General features: G+C 47.7%; 1 pseudogene; it reads left to right on the top strand.

The window, feature by feature from the left end:
• Window positions 1-18,129, top strand: part of LOC144102524 (CLIP-associating protein 1-B-like) — a 59,861-nt pseudogene that overhangs the window by 24,095 nt on the left and 17,637 nt on the right.

Below are 18,129 nucleotides of genomic sequence, written 5' to 3'. Positions count from 1 at the left end.
AGGTTGATGCATATTGCCCCACACCGCATCACTTGTATATTGATGCTCCACATGCATATTGATGGGCTGAAGCGTTTGTTTTTGTCTTTTCCCCCAAAACCAGGTGTTTACGCTCTTCCTGGAGGCCTTGGGCGAGCTGATTCGCGTCCACAGTGTGGACTTGCATGGCTGGCTTTATGTTGTACTGACTCGTTTTTTCATCAAGACGGGAACCAATCTTTTGAGCTTATTGCAGACGAAGATTCAGAAGACCCTTTCCATCATTAGGTAATGATTGTCAACCCCTCCATAAATTACGTGGTCACGATTCCTGATAGCTTGTTTGCTTTAAATCAAGGCTGGAGAGGTCTGCACATCAGCAGTTTCACTTAAGGCCTTTCAGGGAACAGGGCAGTCAAGATAAACTGTGTTCATGAGCTATTTCTCATTTCCTCATGCTCTGTTCAGCATCGACGCAAGTCAAATTATGCAGGTGCAACTATGCAAGTCAGACTAGGCAAACTATGTGCAGTGCTTGATCCTTCTCTCCACAGTACAGTCAGTTCCATTGCTGCGTGCCTGGAATGATGAATACAATTTTTGTAGGCTATAATGGGCCATGGTAGTTAACTTTGGAGTGCCTATGTTGGAACAGCTAGTGAAGCAACATCTCCAGAGCTAGTTAGTAGTGTGATATATGTTCTCTGTGTGGAAACTACATGTCTTTACGTTTACTGTCGTTAGTGTTCTGTTGTTTTTGTTCTAGCTCTACTTTCACTTTTCTTTGTAGTAACAGTAGTGATACAAAAAGTAAATTTCATTCTGCTTGCCTGGGACTGCATTGTTGAACCAAACAGCATTTTGAGCATCTGCTACCACACAAATTGTTGTGTTGTGCAGTGTATAAAGCTCATACTGGAGGCAGTATTAGGAGCTCCGTCACTTTTTAGGGCATCAAGGTATGCCATGGAGTCAATGTGATCGCCTTCCTCAATGATGCGAGACCGCAGAGTGATAACCATGGGGCAAGACCTAGCAGACTTAAAACAGCCTAACTGATGTGTGAAAGGATGAATTTCTCAGGAGTGCGTTGTTGTGCTGTGTCGTATTGTGCCACCTTATTTGAGCATTTCTGTGATCTTTATACTTTTATCTTCACTGCATGCATGGACTGTTTTCCTCATGATGACCAGTTTCAAGCGGTAGCGAGGTACATTACTGACCCAACAGAAACTCCAAACATCAAGGTAAGCTCCATTTGTTCCTCATTGTTCATTATTTCTACTTGCTGAATTCAAATGAATATGTTCATTTCTAACGATGCTTCCAAAAAGGCTTTCTCTTTTATGCGTTCTTTACATTAATGGGGTGCTGCAGAAACTGGGCCATATTTGGATGAATGTGAACCAACACGTGTCACTTGGACATTTTGGCCGGTACAGTAAACCCTCATTGATACCGACCCGTTTCATAACATTTCTCGGCTCATAATCTCAGAATCATGGGCAATAAAGATGTCCCATATAGTTGCACTATATTTCTTCCAATTAATGCGTTCCCAGATAATGAAATTTTTTGGCTACTACGGGGTAAAATATTTCCACAAATCCAAGTCGTGTTATATGTTTATAACTAATTGAACATGTGCAAAAAAAGAAAGTGGGCCGAACCAGGGGCCCACAACTGAGGAGCTGGAATGCAGCGACGGGAACCCGTCATGTTGGTTTCTCTGCAGAGCCTTCGTGCAAAGGGGCAGAACATGAAAATATATTAGTAGTTATGTACCAAAGGGGGTTTTACTGTATTTGAAACAATGCTACAAATGTAACGCAACATCTTTTAATTCCTTGTTCAGTGCATAGTGAGCTCAAGTACCACGCACCTGAGCTTTATGAAAAGCCAGTGTCTCGGATTCTTTTTGTGGAGAATGCAGGCATACATGTATCATTGAAGTTGATGGTATTATCAGACCACGCATGTCTCAAATGAGATAACTTAGCATTGCCCTTCAATACGTTCGTCAGTCAGTCGAAAGGATGAACTCGTAGTGCATCTCATAGCTTACGGCATGCGCAAATTTTTGTCAAATCTGAGCGTGACATTTGCCTATCACGTGACAGGGTGACAGTCATACTTATTTATTCATGGTGGATGATCAACTGGGGTTGAGTCACTTATAAACATGTGGTATATTTCAGCATGCAGTTCTGAGTATCTACTTCAGCATGCCTGATTCTGCTTATGACCTTTCTGCAGGTTAAGATTACCATTCTGCGGTACCTCATGTCCCTGCTTCAAGCGATGGACCCTGGGGATATGCTGGTCAGCACTCAAGGAACACAGGCCATGGTTGCAAAAATCTCTTCATGGATCCGTGACCAGAAGAGCCCTGAACTCAAAACGGTCAGTCTAGCTGCCGCTAAATGCCACTTTCAGTCACCCATGCAAATATTTGTGCAGGAACTTGTTGCTGTTAATGGCTTGTTATTAGTGTGTTAGCATTAGAAGTGTCAGTGCAAGCAGGATTGGCAAGCAGACTGTTAGTATCCAGTGGCAGGTGGCCCACCTGCCCCATTGGGCTATGAACGAACTTAGTATACAGCCTCTACAAACTAACTATTAACTATTAAGGTTCGGCTGTTTCGGCAACGCTTCAGCAGAGATTCTGGGCATAGTATAAGAATTGATGCTAGAAAAGTAGTGCCAAAATAATCAAATGCCCAGGCAAATGGAAGACCCTGGTCTTTAAAAAAAATTTTATTAATGAAGTCAGGTAACGAAGATGCAGTCTTCGGTAAGGCAGTTTCGGTAAAGCTTGAGCAGAAATTCTGGGCATAGTACAAGAATTGATAATGTAAAGTAGTGCCAAAATAATCAAATGCCCAGGCAAATGGGAGACCCTGGTCTTTAAAAACAAATTTATTAATGAAGTCAGGTAATGAAGGTGCAGTCTTTTTAGACTATTTTTTGTTGCTTGCAGTCAATGGAAGCCTTTGCACATGTTTCCATATTACTGTATTATGTGCATGTCATAAATGCAGCAGCAAGCAAGAGTAATTCTTTTATCGGGCTAATGGTATTTGAGTGTTAAACTTTGTGTGAACCTTGCTGTGTTTTCAGATTATCGCTGTGCCTTTGCCAAATGATAGTAAAAGTTGTATTCTTGATGTTTGTGTTCCATAGCACTCCCAAGAAGTGATCGTATCCATTTTCAAACTGAGCCCAGTTGAACTGCACGGGTTACTCAACACGCTTGACCCAGAGACCCAGGTGAATTGCTTCTCACTTCACTGCAGATGTTCTCTCTCTCCCTCTCTGTCTTTAAGTTTGAGCAATAGCTTTGCTGAACATTGCCTTTTTCTTGGCTATTGCTTGAACATTTCTGCCGATGTGGTGTTTGGGGGTGAGGGTATGCACAAGCATACTCGTGTGCATTCTGTTGGGGTACACTGTTTCTTAACTGCTGCCAGCACACTGTTGCAGGCTTGTGGAAAATTTGCCTTTAACACAAATAACACTAGATGCTAGGGTGGAGTGGCTGTGTCAATTGTGCGTTTGTGCCGCTAGCTGTACTGAGAGTAATTGCACTCACGAACCTGTATCACTAGGCATGTACTGCGTGTAAGGTTACTTTGTCTGGGGTAGAACTTGGGCCAGGCTTTCTGCTTGTTCCTTTTGTGCATTATCTCTTGTTAACTCCCTTGACCACAGGCACTCACTATGGGCCTTAGTCAGACCTCCATGCATGGACGCATTGAAGATGGTGAGCTGCGAACAGCCAGCCCCATTACATCATCTATCAGCTGTGCACCAAAGTAAGCAGAGCCCAAGAAACTGCCTGCTTGAGGCCATCTAGCCAAATGCACTTGCTTGTTTTAGTGATGTTTGGAATGCATATTTTGTTAGCTCCTTGGTAGTAATGGTTGTTCAGAATGCTGTGGTGTTGAGCTGTGACAAAAATGTAGTGCTTCAAACAGCAGCAGTGGCCTAGTGGTTTGAGCATTGTTATCGCATGTGGGAGGTACGGGGTTGGATCCCTATCGCTACGAGGTACCCACCGATGATCGTGTTTACTAGCTTTCTTGTGGCATGATGCTCGGCTTACCTTGCGTATATGAAAATACCTTGTGCTAAGGTGCTCTTTGGCCAAAGCTGTCTTTGCGTTATTAAAATTCATCATCACCAAGCTGTGCACTTCAAGAGGAAATTTTGTTATCGAATGACTTTTATTAACTATTAAGGTTCGGCAGTTTCCGTAAAGCTTCAGCAGAAATTCTGGCCATAGTTTAAGAATTGATGCTAGAAAAGTAGTGCCAAAATAATCAAATGCCCAGGCAAATCTAAAAACTGCATTGCCACCACAGCAGTAGCTTTTAGCCTTGGGGGTGTGAGGCCATGGTCTCTCCGGGATCACTGGTCTTCATGTTTGTTATGCAAAGGTTCTGTCGGATTGAGACAAATGTACATTCTTGCGGTGGATTAGCCGAGGAAGCAGAGGCAGCGGGAGCCGGTCGAGCACGCACTGCAGCGGTCGCTGGAGAAAGAAGAGGACAACACCGAGAACATGAACCCTGACGAGGTGTACAGCTCTCTGCTGCACCGAACCACAGCCCACATTCATCGGCTGGCGCTGGACCCTGTTCGGGGTGGGGTTGGCATGAACCGGGACTCCAGCTCCTCAGGCAGGAGTGCAGAGCTGCTGCTCCCACCACTGGGCAGTGGAGGCCTAAGGCAACGGCTGGCACCTAAGAACTGGGAGGAACCCGGCAGCTATGGGCAGCAGCAGCGCCTGACCGGCAGCAGCGAGGCTCTGCCTGTCAAGCGCATGGGCAGCTGGAAATACGTGAGTGCGCCTGCCTTGCCCAGTATTTAGTGACACGTGACATATCTTGTGGCCATAGACACTGCATCATAGAACATGTAGCAGTATTTTTGGTTTGTTCATCATTTGCAACATCGATGTGCATCGATAGAGCTTCATGCAAGAGTTCTCTTGTAAGCTTCTTCTGGGGACTTTTTGGTAATCGATCCAAAACACCCTTTCATTTTGTCCGAGTGTGAATTAGGGGCACACAAATATTCAAAGCTTGAAATACAAATCTAATACATTTGTTATTCAGTCCGTATTCATATTATTTTCTTCAAACTTGACCTTCTTAAAATATGGGCCTTTCTTTAGTCCTTTGATATCCCAATTTAACCTTAATGTTATGTTTTTTTTGCCAGTAATTCATCAGTTCATGCATTTCATTTTGTTGCTCATTTTGCATCACCACATTACCGGGTGCGTACTGTGTTACTGTCAGATCAAGCAGTGTACATTTCTGCGCACGTCAAGTTTTTTGTTTATGGTATAGAGTCAGCATAGTTTTATTTATTTTGTTTGCAAAGACAACACATTGTTTTGGAAAAAAAAACCTTTGCCTATTTATCTTTCTGTGAAATTTGTTTTCATACAGAGCAGATATGCAATGTTCACAAGCATTTTTTCCTTATAGTCTTATTTGAATCATACCCGAGAATTAATACTTGCACACCCCTAGTGAGAACGCTAGTTGCTCTGCTTAATATTGCCACGGACCTGGCTCGAGCTACCTGCGCGCTAAGCCGTGACGAGGACGAAGTGGTCGCATTCGCGTGAGGCGCGCTCGAGCTGGCTCTGTTCTGGGCGATTAGAAACCTCGGCCGTTCTGCGGTCCCCCTCTACGTCTACGACTGTTCTCCGTCTGGCCTGTGACATCTGGTGGAGGTCGCTTGGGTATTCTCGGCTGATGCTCCATCCTTCCTCGTAGAGCCGAAGCACAAGCCCGGTGCCTCTTGTGCGAACCCCCGTCCATCGTGTCAGCCGCAGGCTCCGCGGCTTGTCTCCAGAATTCGGACTCCAGCCTCAAGAGAGCGCACCCATGGCTACGACCACGGCAGCAAGGTCAGACAGCGCCCCGTTCATACCTGCTTCTTTTGTGAGCCTGCAAAATCCCCGGATCCCGAAGCCCTTTCACGGCGTATACTCGGAGGACGCCCAAGACTGGCTTGATCAGTTCGAGCGCGTTGCGCGTTTCAACGGCTGGGACGACAGTGCTAAGATCCGGAACGTTTACTTCAGCTTAGAAGACGCCGCTCGGATCTGGTACGAAAACCGCGAGACGAGTCTAACGACGTGGCAGGACTTTCGTCGCCAGCTGTTGGAGACTTACACCAGCAGCGATCGCCGTGAACAGGCCGAGCGTGAACTGACCGCTCGCATTCAGCTACCAAACGAGAACGTAGCGATGTACGTGGAGGAAGTGACGCGCCTCTGCAACCGAGCGGACCCGACCATGACGGAAGAGAAAAAGCTCAGACACCTGATGAGAGGCGTGAAAGAGCAATTGTTCTGCGGTCTTGTGCGAAGCCCGCCCAGAACAGTCGCCGAGTTCCTCTCCGAGGCTGTGCTCATGGAGAGGGCGCTCCAGCAACGGTACAATTTCTACGACCGGCAGCTAAACCCTATCTCGGCTCTACACCCCCTGGATGCTGCTTCGGGGGCCAATACAAGCTCCCTTCGGGACATCGTGCGTTCTGTGGTCCGTGAGGAGCTGCAGAAACTTCAGGGGATTTTTCCTGTGGACGCTCTGACTAGCGCCATTCGGGAGGAAGTTCAGCAGGCGCTCAGATCGCCCGTCGCTCCAGTAGAGCCGCCACCACAGCCAGCTGCTTGGCCGCCAGCGACGTATGCGGACGTGCTGCGCCGTCCTGCGCCGGTTCCCTGCGCGCCACCGTATTCCCCTTCGGTAGTCGCAGTACACGCCGAGCAGCCGGTTCCCTACTGGCAAGCTCGAGGACAGGCGCCGAGGAAGACCGATATTTGGCGTGCGCCAGACCGACGTCCCCTGTGTTGCCATTGTGGCGAGGCCGGTCACATCTTCCGGCGGTGTCCATATCGGCCTCTGGGATTGCGAGGCTTGTCTGCAGGTAGTCCCCGTCCGCGGCATGCCGAACAGCCTCAGGAGTTTGACGAATACGTCACCCGCCGGCGTGGTTCACCACCTCCTCCGCGCCGAACGTCCCGATCGCCCTCACCTCGCCATCCGTCGCCTCATCAGTCCGGTTATGGACCTGGTGCACAGCGTGGGTCCTCGAGCCCGCACCAGGAAAACTAGAACAGGCGACCTTTGGAGGCGAGGCCGCCGAACGCCGTATTGCCGAAAAGCTTCCACCGACGCGCCGACTGACCCTTCCCGAATCGACGACCACGATACCGATGACGACGACGACGACGACGAAGACGGCGCCGACGACTGGGTCGGGTAAGACCAAGGTCTCCCTTGACATACCCGTGCTGATTGACTCTAAGGAGGTTAGCGCACTAGTAGATACGGGTGCGGACTACTCGATAATGAGCGGTAGGATGGCCAAGGTGCTGAAGAAAGTTATGATGCCGTGGGCAGGCTCACAGATACGTACGGCTGGTGGCCACGTGGTTACGCCGCTCGGAATGTGTACGGCAAGAATTACGGTGCGCGGATGCACGTTCGTGGCAACGTTCCTCATTTTGCCTGAATGCTCACGAGACGTCATTCTCGGTCTCGACTTTCTTCGAGAAAATGGTGCGACTATAGACCTTCGAAATCGATTGGTTACATTTTCAACTGAACTCGCTGCCACCAAACCCGCCCCCGAGAATTGCAGAGCCGCACTGCGTATATCCGACGATGCCGTAACGGTGCCTCCACGGGCGAGTATTCTGGCTAGGGTCACTTGCGACGCGCCACATTGCGGACAACGTGTTGTTGAGCCAAATGTCTCTCTTTTGCTCACCATGGGTGTTTGCGTAGCAAGAGGGCTCGCCTTTCTAACTGACGGTCGCACTGACGTCCTCGTGACCAATTTCAGTAATGAACACCGCTATTTATTTGGTGGCACAGCCATCGCCCACGTCGACCCCGTCCAAGAGGTGGCTGAGTGTTTCGCATGCCTAGAAGACACGCCTGGTGAAGTTGACGAAGAGGCAGTACGCGCCGTTCACATAAACGAGGGCCTCCCGCCCGCAGAAAGGCAGCAATTGCAAGAATTGTTGCTGCAGTTTAAGGACTTTTTTACCTCGTCGTCTAAGGTACGTCAGACGCCCATCACTAAGCATCGGATAGTCACGCACGATGGCGCGCCCAATACATCAACAGCCTTATCGCGTATCTCCCGAGAGCGGGAGGCCATCCAAACGCAAGTGAAGGAGATGCTCAATGATGGCATAATCCAGCCATCGAATAGTCCCTGGTCGTCTCCTGTCGTTCTCGTAAAAAAGAAGGATGGCACGCTGCGCTTCTGTGTGGATTACAGAAAACTTAACAGCGTAACAAAAAAAGATGTCTATCCGCTACCTCGTATAGATGATTCCCTCGACAGACTGCGCCAAGCAAAATACTTTTCTTCGGTAGATCTGCGCAGCGGATATTGGCAAATAGAAGTTGATGAGAGGGACCGCGAGAAAACCGCCTTTGTCACCCCGGACGGCCTCTATGAATTTCGTGTGCTCCCCTTCGGACTCTGCTGTGCTCCAGCAACGTTCCAGCGAATGATGGATACCGTGCTCACCGGCCTTAAATGGCAAACATGTTTAGTATACCTGGATGATGTAATCATTTTTTCAACAACGTTTTCGGACCATTTGCAGCGGCTCAGAGTGGTGTTAGAAGCCGTCCGATCAGCTCATCTGACTCTAAAGCCGCAAAAATGCCATTTTGGATTTGGATTTGGACAAAATTTCTGCCGTCGCGGACTTCCCGGTTCCCACTATGAAAAAAGCCGTCCGACGATTTCTAGGCCTTTGTTCGTACTACCGACGTTTCATAAAAAAACTTTGCTATGCTGGCCAGTCCTCTGACGCGCTTGACACGAGATGAGGAGCCATTTTTGTGGGGTGCCGAGCAGCAAACTGCTTTTGACGATCTACGACGTCGGCTACAATCACCACCAGTACTAGCCCATTTTGACGATGATGCCGCCACTGAAATTCACACGGACGCCAGCAACGTCGGTCTTGGAGCGGTTCTCGTCCAGCGTCCGAACGGTGTCGAAAAAGTAATCGCTTATGCTAGCCGTGCACTTTCCCGTGCAGAGTGTAACTACTCTACAACTGAGAAGGAATGTTTGGCCGTAGTATGGGCCATCACAAAGTTCCGCCCCTATCTGTATGGCAGGCAGTTAAAGGTTATTACTGACCACCACTCATTGTGCTGGTTGACATCTTGAAGGACCCATGTGGCCGCCTAGCACGTTGGGCATTACGCTTACAGGAATTTGACTTCACGATCATCTACAAGTCTGGTCGCAAGCACACCGACGCTGACAGCTTGTCGCGTTCACCCGTGCAACCTTACGAAGGTAACGCAGAAGACGAAGCATTCCTTGGTGCAGTCACGTCGTCCGACATCATCGCACAACAACGTGCGGACGACGAGTTGAAGCTGCTCATGGAGCATCTAGAAGGTCACCATCCCTCGATACCCTCCCACCTGGCTCGTAGGCTGCCATCCCTATGTCTTCGAGGCGGAGTGTTGTATAAGAAAAACTCCGCCTCCAGTGGTAAGAGTTACCTTCTGGTTATACCAGCCGCCCTCCGCCACGAGATCCTCCTCGCCTGCCACGACGAGCCGACCTCTGGGCACCTTGGATTCACGCGCACACTTGCCTGAGTGCGGCACAACTACTATTGGCCCAACCTTGCCTCATGTGTGAAGCGATATATTCGGACCTGCCGTGAGTGCCAGCGTAGGAAGACGCCGCCTCTGAAACCGCCTGGCATGTTGCAACCTATCATGCCTCCTAACATACCCTTTGAACAAGTCGGCATGGACCTCCTCGGACCATTTCCCTTGTCGTCGGGAGGAAACAGATGGATAGCTGTTGCAACCGATTACCTGACGCGTTACGCCGAAACGCAGGCTCTCCCTCAAGGCACAGCGTTCGAAGTTGCGCAATTCTTTATGCGTGCAATAGTGCTTCGACATGGCGCTCCGTCCGTCGTCATCACAGACCGAGGGAAGGCATTTACAGCTCAGCTTGTCCACGACATCTTTGAGCTGAGTCACACCAGCCATCGAACAACGACAGCATACCATCCCCAAACGAATGGGCTCACAGAACGCCTGAATAAAACACTGGCCGACATGATTTCCATGTACGTGGATGTGGAGCACAGAACCTGGGACCAAATACTCCCCTACATCACATTCGCGTACAACACTGCGACTCAAGAAACAACCCGCTTTACACCATTCCGTCTAGTCTACGGCAGAGAAGTGCGGATGATGCTCGACGCCATGCTCCCGTGCGTGGATGATGACTTGACACCAGATGCGGGCTCCTTTGTCGAACAAGCCGAGCAAGCTCGCCAGCTTGCTCGTTTGCACATCACAGCTCAACAAGACACGGACTCCAGACGTTACAACCGGCGCCACAGGGAGGTTACCTACAACATCGGTGACCGTGTGTGGGTGTGGACCCCTGTCCGCCAAAAGGGATTGTCCGAAAAACTGCTGCACCGATATTTCGTACCTTATGAGGTGCTCCGTCGTGTTGGAAGCGTGGATTATGAGGTTGTTCCACGTGGAACTGTGGCTACCGGTCGTCGGCAACCACGGACTGACATTGTACATGTAATGCGACTTAAGCCATACTTCTCGCGTGAGAGCGATGACGCTCCACTTTAAACTGTGTTCGGGCTCTGCGTTTTAATTTGTTTCTTTTTGTTCGTTTCTTTTTTAAACATTGTCTTCCTGCTTTTCCTGTTCGTTTTCTGCTTTGTACATACCCTCGCATCGGGACGATGCTCTTCTTTTTCGGGGGACTAATGCCACGGATCTGGCTCTAGCTACCTGCGCGCTAAGCCGTGACGAGGACGAAGTGGTCGCGTTCGCGTGAGGCGCGCTCGAGCTGGCTCTGTTCTGGGCGATTAAAAACCTCGGCTGTTCTGCGGTCCCCCTCTACGTCTACGACTGTTCTCCGTCTGGCCTGTGACAATATGATGCAAGATTTTGTTTTCAATTGGATTTAAAAGACAGGCTTGACATCACTCATGGTTTTGGAATCGTCATCAGCTAGCTTGAGCCCACTAAAGGGCACTGCAGGATTTGGTGCCTTCTTTTTTACATTAAGCTTCTTTTTTTGTGAGAGATTGCATTTCTGCATTTCTTTTAGCTCTAAGTGCTGTTGTGTCATTTTGTTATTCTAAATGTATTCGTGATGCATTTCTTGCTTGTTAACAGTAAATTTTATTTTTGCAGGATGGAGAGACTGGTCTTCATCGGATCAGGAGAACGTCTCTAGATGGGGGTATTGGCAAAAATGGTAAATCTATGCGTGTGTTCATGCAGTTTTTTTTTCCGTCTTGAGATTCATTTTGACTTTGCCAGTACTGCACTGTTGCATTTTCTTGTCTTTTGGCCTGTCCATTCCTCTCCATGTGATGCTTGATATGAAAAAACTGTTTAATATTACCTTGTTTTCAGAACAAGACACCCTCAACAACATCTTTGCCATCCTTCCAAACCCAAACAGCAGGTATGCCACATCATTAAGCGAAGAAAGACAGAAAGTTTCTTTCATTAAAACACCTTGAGGTTCTCACTGTTGGCATTTAATGCGGCTAGATTTTTTTACAGCTTTGCTTTTGTTGATCATTGTACTTCGACATCTTTTAGCCATGCTGTGGTATCGAGGTTGGCAGGCTCAGTGCCAGGAAAATCTTGACATCTCACTTGCCATTCCAGGATGGAGCATCGCAAAGAAGCATTATCAGAGCTCATGCCCCTCACCAAGGATGACTCACCAGAGCTCTGGTATGAGAACTTCGGAAATGTTCTGCATTGCCTCGTGGAAAACATTGAAGAGCAAGTGGTAAGAACATTGGCTGTGCCCAGTGGTTGTGGCTGCTCGCAAAGAGTCGTGCCCACATATAACGGCCCCACTTAAGACGAACTTTTGCTTATAGCGAACGAGACCTTTGTGACCATCAAAATATACATTATTTCAATGGCACAAAATCACACGTATAACGAACGTCTTTATACCTTGCTTATCGGTCACAGCGAACGGACGGCGTAAACCTGGCGCCGCGATACGAGATAACCTGCCTCCAACCCCTTTGTGCGCCCAGCGTGCAGTATGTTTCCCCTAGCCCAATCGCAGGCAAACTGCTCACCCCATTTCGTGCCGCTCTCAAGCGAGCTACCCTTTCCCCGCCGACGCGCCTTCCAAGATCCCCCTCCTGCCCATCCTCGCAACTTTACTCCTCCCTCCTCACTGTTTTGCGAATCCATGCATGGCCTCTGCGATCAACATTGCAGCCGGCCCGCGCTGATCTCGGAGGCTACGCACCGTGCAGTAAACCTTCCTTGGGAGCCAAGAGGTGGCTGCACTGACGCTCATGAACGCCCCTCATTGGTCTCTCCGCTGGAGCTGTGCGTCTGTATCTTTAGCTTGATTGCCACTTGTGCACGTTGCACGTCTAGCTCGTCGTGCGCTTTTGTCACTCTCGTTGCGGTGCGAACGATTCATTGGCTTCGATCAAATCTCGGGCCCTGGTTGTAATTCGGGATGGCGGACGGGAACACCGTACTCATTTCCATTGTAATCATCGGTCCAGATGATGAAAATGGCCTGGGAGGAGGGGACGGCCACTTGCATGTGGAACTGCTTCCGCAAGGTCGGCTTCGTCGGCACAGTGTCTGATGCCGGGCCTGGTGCTTCAGAAGATGACCAACCCGTCGGCGATTTGTGGCAGCGCGACGTCAACTCCGACATGGGGGGTCATGACATTGGTTGGAAGGATTTTATTTCTCTCGATGACGACGCCGACACCGCGGAACCGTGCACGTACCAGGGAATCGTTTCTGGAGTGCGGGACGAGAATGACGTGGAGGAATCAGATGAGGATGAAACTTTGGAGCCAGCACCCATAAGCGCGCCTGTAGCAATGGGCTACAGAGAGAGCCTCAGGCAACCTTTTTATTCCAAGGGCCTCGGTGAAGAACACGCTTCTGCTTTAGATAAACTGGAAACCTCTCTCATTGGATCGGCGCTGCAAAAACACATGTCCATCACAAACTTTTTCGCAAAGAAAAATTTTGTGTTTTGACAAGCAACTGTCGTTAAAGCTGTGGTCCACTTACTACGAACTTCGGGATATAACTAACAAAAGTTGCATGACGCTTATGTTCATTATAAGCGGGCTCAACTGTATAATTTGTGCGCAGGATTACTTCATTATGTGAATGTGCTGGAAAGCGGAGTGGAAAAAGGACACAATTTCTTGCATTGCCACGAGCACTGCTTTAGACTATTCAGTTAGTTCTCCAATGAGGGGCGTTAGCATGAAAAAATACATGTTCTCTGAAGATTTCATAACTCTGACTTCATTTATGAAAATTTATTTCTAAGGCCCTTTTCCCCCTGAAGACTGACTGCATTCTGTTGCCGCATCTTGTCACGCCAGGCTTTCTGTAAGTTTGGTACAGCAATGAAGTATATAAAAATTAATAATGTCGAAAAAACTGAAGATATTTCGAAGAAATTTTGTATTTATTCATTTAGTGGACTTTCCAATTTGCATGCCAAATTTCAATACTGGCAGTCTACTCTATTTGCACCAGTGTCTGAAATGTTCAAATGTTCACATAATCCTGCTTCACCCTTCCCCCCTCATTTTTTTTTATAGCTGCAGCATGCATTTCTAGGGGATGCACAGCCTCCATGCTGTGAAGAACTAGTTTTTGGACATGTACTTTTGTGCTTTGTTTGTGTGAAGAACTGTAGGGTGATGTTCATTCTGAAGCTTGTAAATATATGACTTGCTGGTTCGAATTAACAGCTGACAGTGTGAACTGGGCGTCTTCTACCTTGCGATGTTTTCTTCACTCCCTTCACATTGGGAACATGCACCAATTTGCCCAGCAGCCAGTCATTTGAATTATGTGACTACATCGCCTCTGGGCATGCTGCTGTATGCTGCATGCATCGTGCTCTTTGCAGGTCCCTGTAAAAGTGGCTGCTCTGCGAGCTTTGGCAGAGTTGCTGAAGAGGCAGCCTCAGCACTTCCACAACTATGCTGAGCTCACCTTGAACAAAATATTTGGAACACTGAAGCAACCAGAGGGAGAGGTTTGCTTGGACAACTACTACAACTCTTGAATACAGTGGTGCATGAGACCACCACTTCAGTAAAAGTGCAGCTTCAGTGCTTGAGTACAGTTCAGAGCATGACCTTCCGGCCGTGCAAGCCACAGGATAAATTTAAAATATTCGAGTTTTGTTACAAAGTCTCCTAATGAGTTCATTCTGCAGCAAGGAAACTTGTGATAACTGATATTCCAGGGTGCACAAGCTCGAGTTAACGAGGCTTCACTATGTGTCATGTGAAGAATTTATGTAACATCCAGTGTAAAGTAGGGGCATGCGAATTTTCAATATTTCAAATACTAATCGAATATGTTTCATATTCGGTTCAAATTCGTATTCGAGAAATGATATTCGTGAATTTCCGAATATTCGAAAATTCCCGAATACTTGGCGGCGATCGTATACCGCGCCGACTTTCGTAAATTTGATAGTGGCAAAAGCGCAACATCTGGAAAGTACCTGAATATAGAGTTTAAAGTTCCAGGAAAACAATATAAAGGCCCTGTTCTCTTTCTTCTCCATCGTTTATCGCGTGGACCGATCGCATTCCGAGGCTGCTAGGCTTGACCTTGTGCGCAATTCCGCAATTGGGCTTTCCCACATACCACACGTGCTGCGAACAAGATGGGGGACGACCCGCTTCTAACAATTGCAACGCGAAAGCGCGTTTACTTTTTTATCCTTCCGCAATATGTTATCTAATTAATGCCCTCACCCATGGCATTCGTTTTGTCACCTTAACTCTCTGAGCGTGACCACCGCCACCTTGTTTTGGTGAACTACGCTATGCGGGAAAGCCTACTCGCGGAATTTCGCGTGAGGCTCCCGAAGGGGCGAGTCGAGGTGTCTTAACAGGGCAAGCGATACTGTAAAAATCCCGCCTATTTATTGCATGGTGCACTGTAGCCCATGCACCTCTTAAGTGGGCGTAACGACAGGCGCGACAACGTTAGAAGGGACCCTTTCACGAGGTCAAAAAAAAAAAAAATAACCTGGCCGCGTAGTTTTGGTTTCTGAGCTTCGCCACTCGCCCGTGGCAACGGCAACTGTCGGCCCGCGCATTCGCCTGTAGTCCAACCTCAGCACCGTGCCGCTTTCAGACACTGACTGACACGTCTGTCGTCTTTTTTTTTTAGACCCAGTCTCGCCATTCCGACGTCAATGTGTGTTCCCATCTCGCTTATGTTCGCGATCTCTTCCAGCGCGCTGAAACTCGGTGCTCGTCACGGGATTACAGGTGTTTGCACGATAGAGCCGCCTCATAAGACTACCGCATTTTCGGTAGTTTTTTTTTTAGGGGGGGGGGGGGGCGCGGGGCATTTTTAAATCGACCTTCGGATAATCAAGGCATTTCTGTCGGTTCATTGAACTCCGAATTAATGAGTTTTACTAGCCATCATGATATTTTTGTTTCCAGCCTTGTCATGCTATGGATTTCATTTTGCCTGACCACATTGCAGGTTGGATACTGTTATGCTGTTCAATTTAGTAGTATACATTTCTCTGCACATCATTGTTTCTTTTTATACGGTGCTCAGGCAGTCTAGTTTCGTTAATTTCAGTTGCAAAGGCCATACACTATTTTGAAAGAAAAAAAATATGAGCAGCAATTTTTGCTTGTTTATCTTTTCTGAATTTATTTTTTGTGCTAACCAGATATTCGATTCGATATTCGAAGCCATTTTTTCTTCATATTAGTATTCGATTCGTATTCGAAAAGCTTAATATTCGCACACCCCTTGTGTAAAGTTAATGTATAGCTGCGTGCATCTTAGCTGAGGGATGGAAAAAGCTTGCCTTTTTATTTGTGGCAAGTCTCCAGTGCTGCTGACTGGTTACTCTCACAAAGTGATGCTCAGGGCCAGGTCTTTGTGGCATAAAAAGCTCTGCACAAATTACGCGTGCTCGAGGCAGGACTTGCGACAGCCTGCATGTACCATCAGTGCCAAATGAAATGCAAACAGGATAAAAAATTTCACTTTCAGGAGAAAAAATCCTGTTAACACTTGCGCAGTTGCCTTCATGCCTTCAAAGTGACAAACTAGTATGCTAATGTTCAGGTTTGCTCATTTAAAGCCTTCTTGTTTTGCTATTGCCGTTTCAGTTGTCTTGTTTACATTCATTTGATGCCAACAGTACATACAGTTCACATGAACTTTTCTATAGCTGAAAGAATGCATTAACTAGCCCGGCAACAGATTGCAGTCAGTGTGTTGCCCTTTTATTGTGCACTCACTGTGCCTGTGTACAGGTGTGTCATGCTGCTGAGATGTGCTCCATGGAGGCTGCTGCCGCACTGCCTCCCGAACAGATAATGCGCTTGCTGCACTCGCTCATTGGGGAGTCAGAGGACCAAGATGTAGTCATTGCTGCAGTCAAGGTCATGTCCAGGGTGAGTTCTGCACTTCCAGGGCAAGCATTGAACTATGCGTGCCCGTGGGTGACCACACAGATGCTGCCATTGTAATGGCCCCTGTCACCTAGCAAATTCAGTGTCGTGTTCAACTGATGTCGTTTTCTATTCCAGGTTCAATGACGTTTGCTAAAATTGAGTCATGGTAGGATGTTATTTGAGGAACTCATTTGCTATAGTTTCTGCAGGGAATGTGTTTGCTGGCTTAACAACCAAGTTCAGGAGTACTCAAGCATGTGGCATTAAGTCGGATATCGGATGAAACATCAGCTTTTAGCTATATTTTTAATCAAAAATTGTTTATACTAGAAATAAATAGTTTGTAATGCTATCAGCATTTAAGCTTGTCCTCATTCTTGCCCCTTACTCTGTGTTTCAACGACCGCTACACATGCCGCAGTTTACCAATGCAGTTTGGTACAAGTCCGCACACTTACGTTTTCTTCAGCATGAAGAGCCCACTTTCTATTTGGCATTAAGTGCCACTCTTAGTGCTAACAGCCCCCTTCCTCTCTGCTTGCCACCCTCTCAAGCCTCCTCTTATCATGCACATAGCACTGTTCCAGTCACTGTCATTGTCAACCTTTTTTTTTGTCATGTTACTGCATGCAGAAAAATGGCATTAACGTTTTGTGGTCCGAAACTTTTACCCACTTCGCGGCCCTTCCGGTCCGGTTCACCAATTTTCCACGCTGCAGAAGAAAACAACTCTGCAAAAACACCAACTGTTTTTTTAGGTTTCTGTACCTGTCCAAGCCTCTCAGTGATAATTTGGCAGCGTGTGGAAATGTTTGAAGCATTCCCTTGAGTGCAGTCTATGATTTTGATGCCACATTTGGCAGAAAAACACTGTTTCCTTCATACCAGCTTTGGTTTTTCGGCCACTGAAAACCATGGAAATTTTGCTGCTTCAACCAGAGCGCTTATACAGTCAATGATTAATTTTTTGAACTCTCTAGGGAACGTAAAAACCTCCGAAAATTCAGGCAGCCCGAAAAAATGAATGCATGCAAAGAACGCACCATTTTACTGATATTTCTCGGATCTAGAGGATCAAGGGCGAAGTACCAGGCTTCCGAAACCCTGCAAAAGCATCAGTGAGGTGGCTCCGAAAAGAGGCATTCAAAAACTCTGTATGGCCAGCCGACAGCTGGTTTATTATGTGTGTGTCGTCAGGGCAGCTGGTGTTATTGCTGCAGTGGCTTGAAGAACTTGTTGCTCGTTGTTTGGCCGGTGTTCCGCTTGCATGCGATCATACTTGCCTTGATCTGAGCAAGTGTCATGTCTGCACTGTAGACCAATGAAAGCGTCAACAATGCTTGTGTCGTAGGCGGCATGGGTGTTGGCTCCTCATTTTCAACTTCGGAGTCTTGCAAATCCCCCACAACCTGATGGACTGTTTTCTCATCAGTTAGTTTCGCTCAGAAGTTGAGCTCATTGCCAACATCAACGAACTGTGCAAAAGTTATTTCCATGGGTATGGAAACCCCAGCAGAGTGGAGGTCGATCACTTCGTCCATGGGCGGGCACACATCAGTCACATCGTCACTTTCAGGCAAGTCTGCTGCCTCTTTGGCGAGTAC

This window comes from Amblyomma americanum, chromosome 8 (assembly GCF_052857255.1).
Source record: "Amblyomma americanum isolate KBUSLIRL-KWMA chromosome 8, ASM5285725v1, whole genome shotgun sequence".
Classification (NCBI taxonomy): Eukaryota; Metazoa; Arthropoda; class Arachnida; order Ixodida; family Ixodidae; genus Amblyomma; species Amblyomma americanum.
The sequence above is the reverse complement of the archived record's forward strand: the minus strand, read 5'-3'. Positions and strand labels throughout refer to the sequence as shown.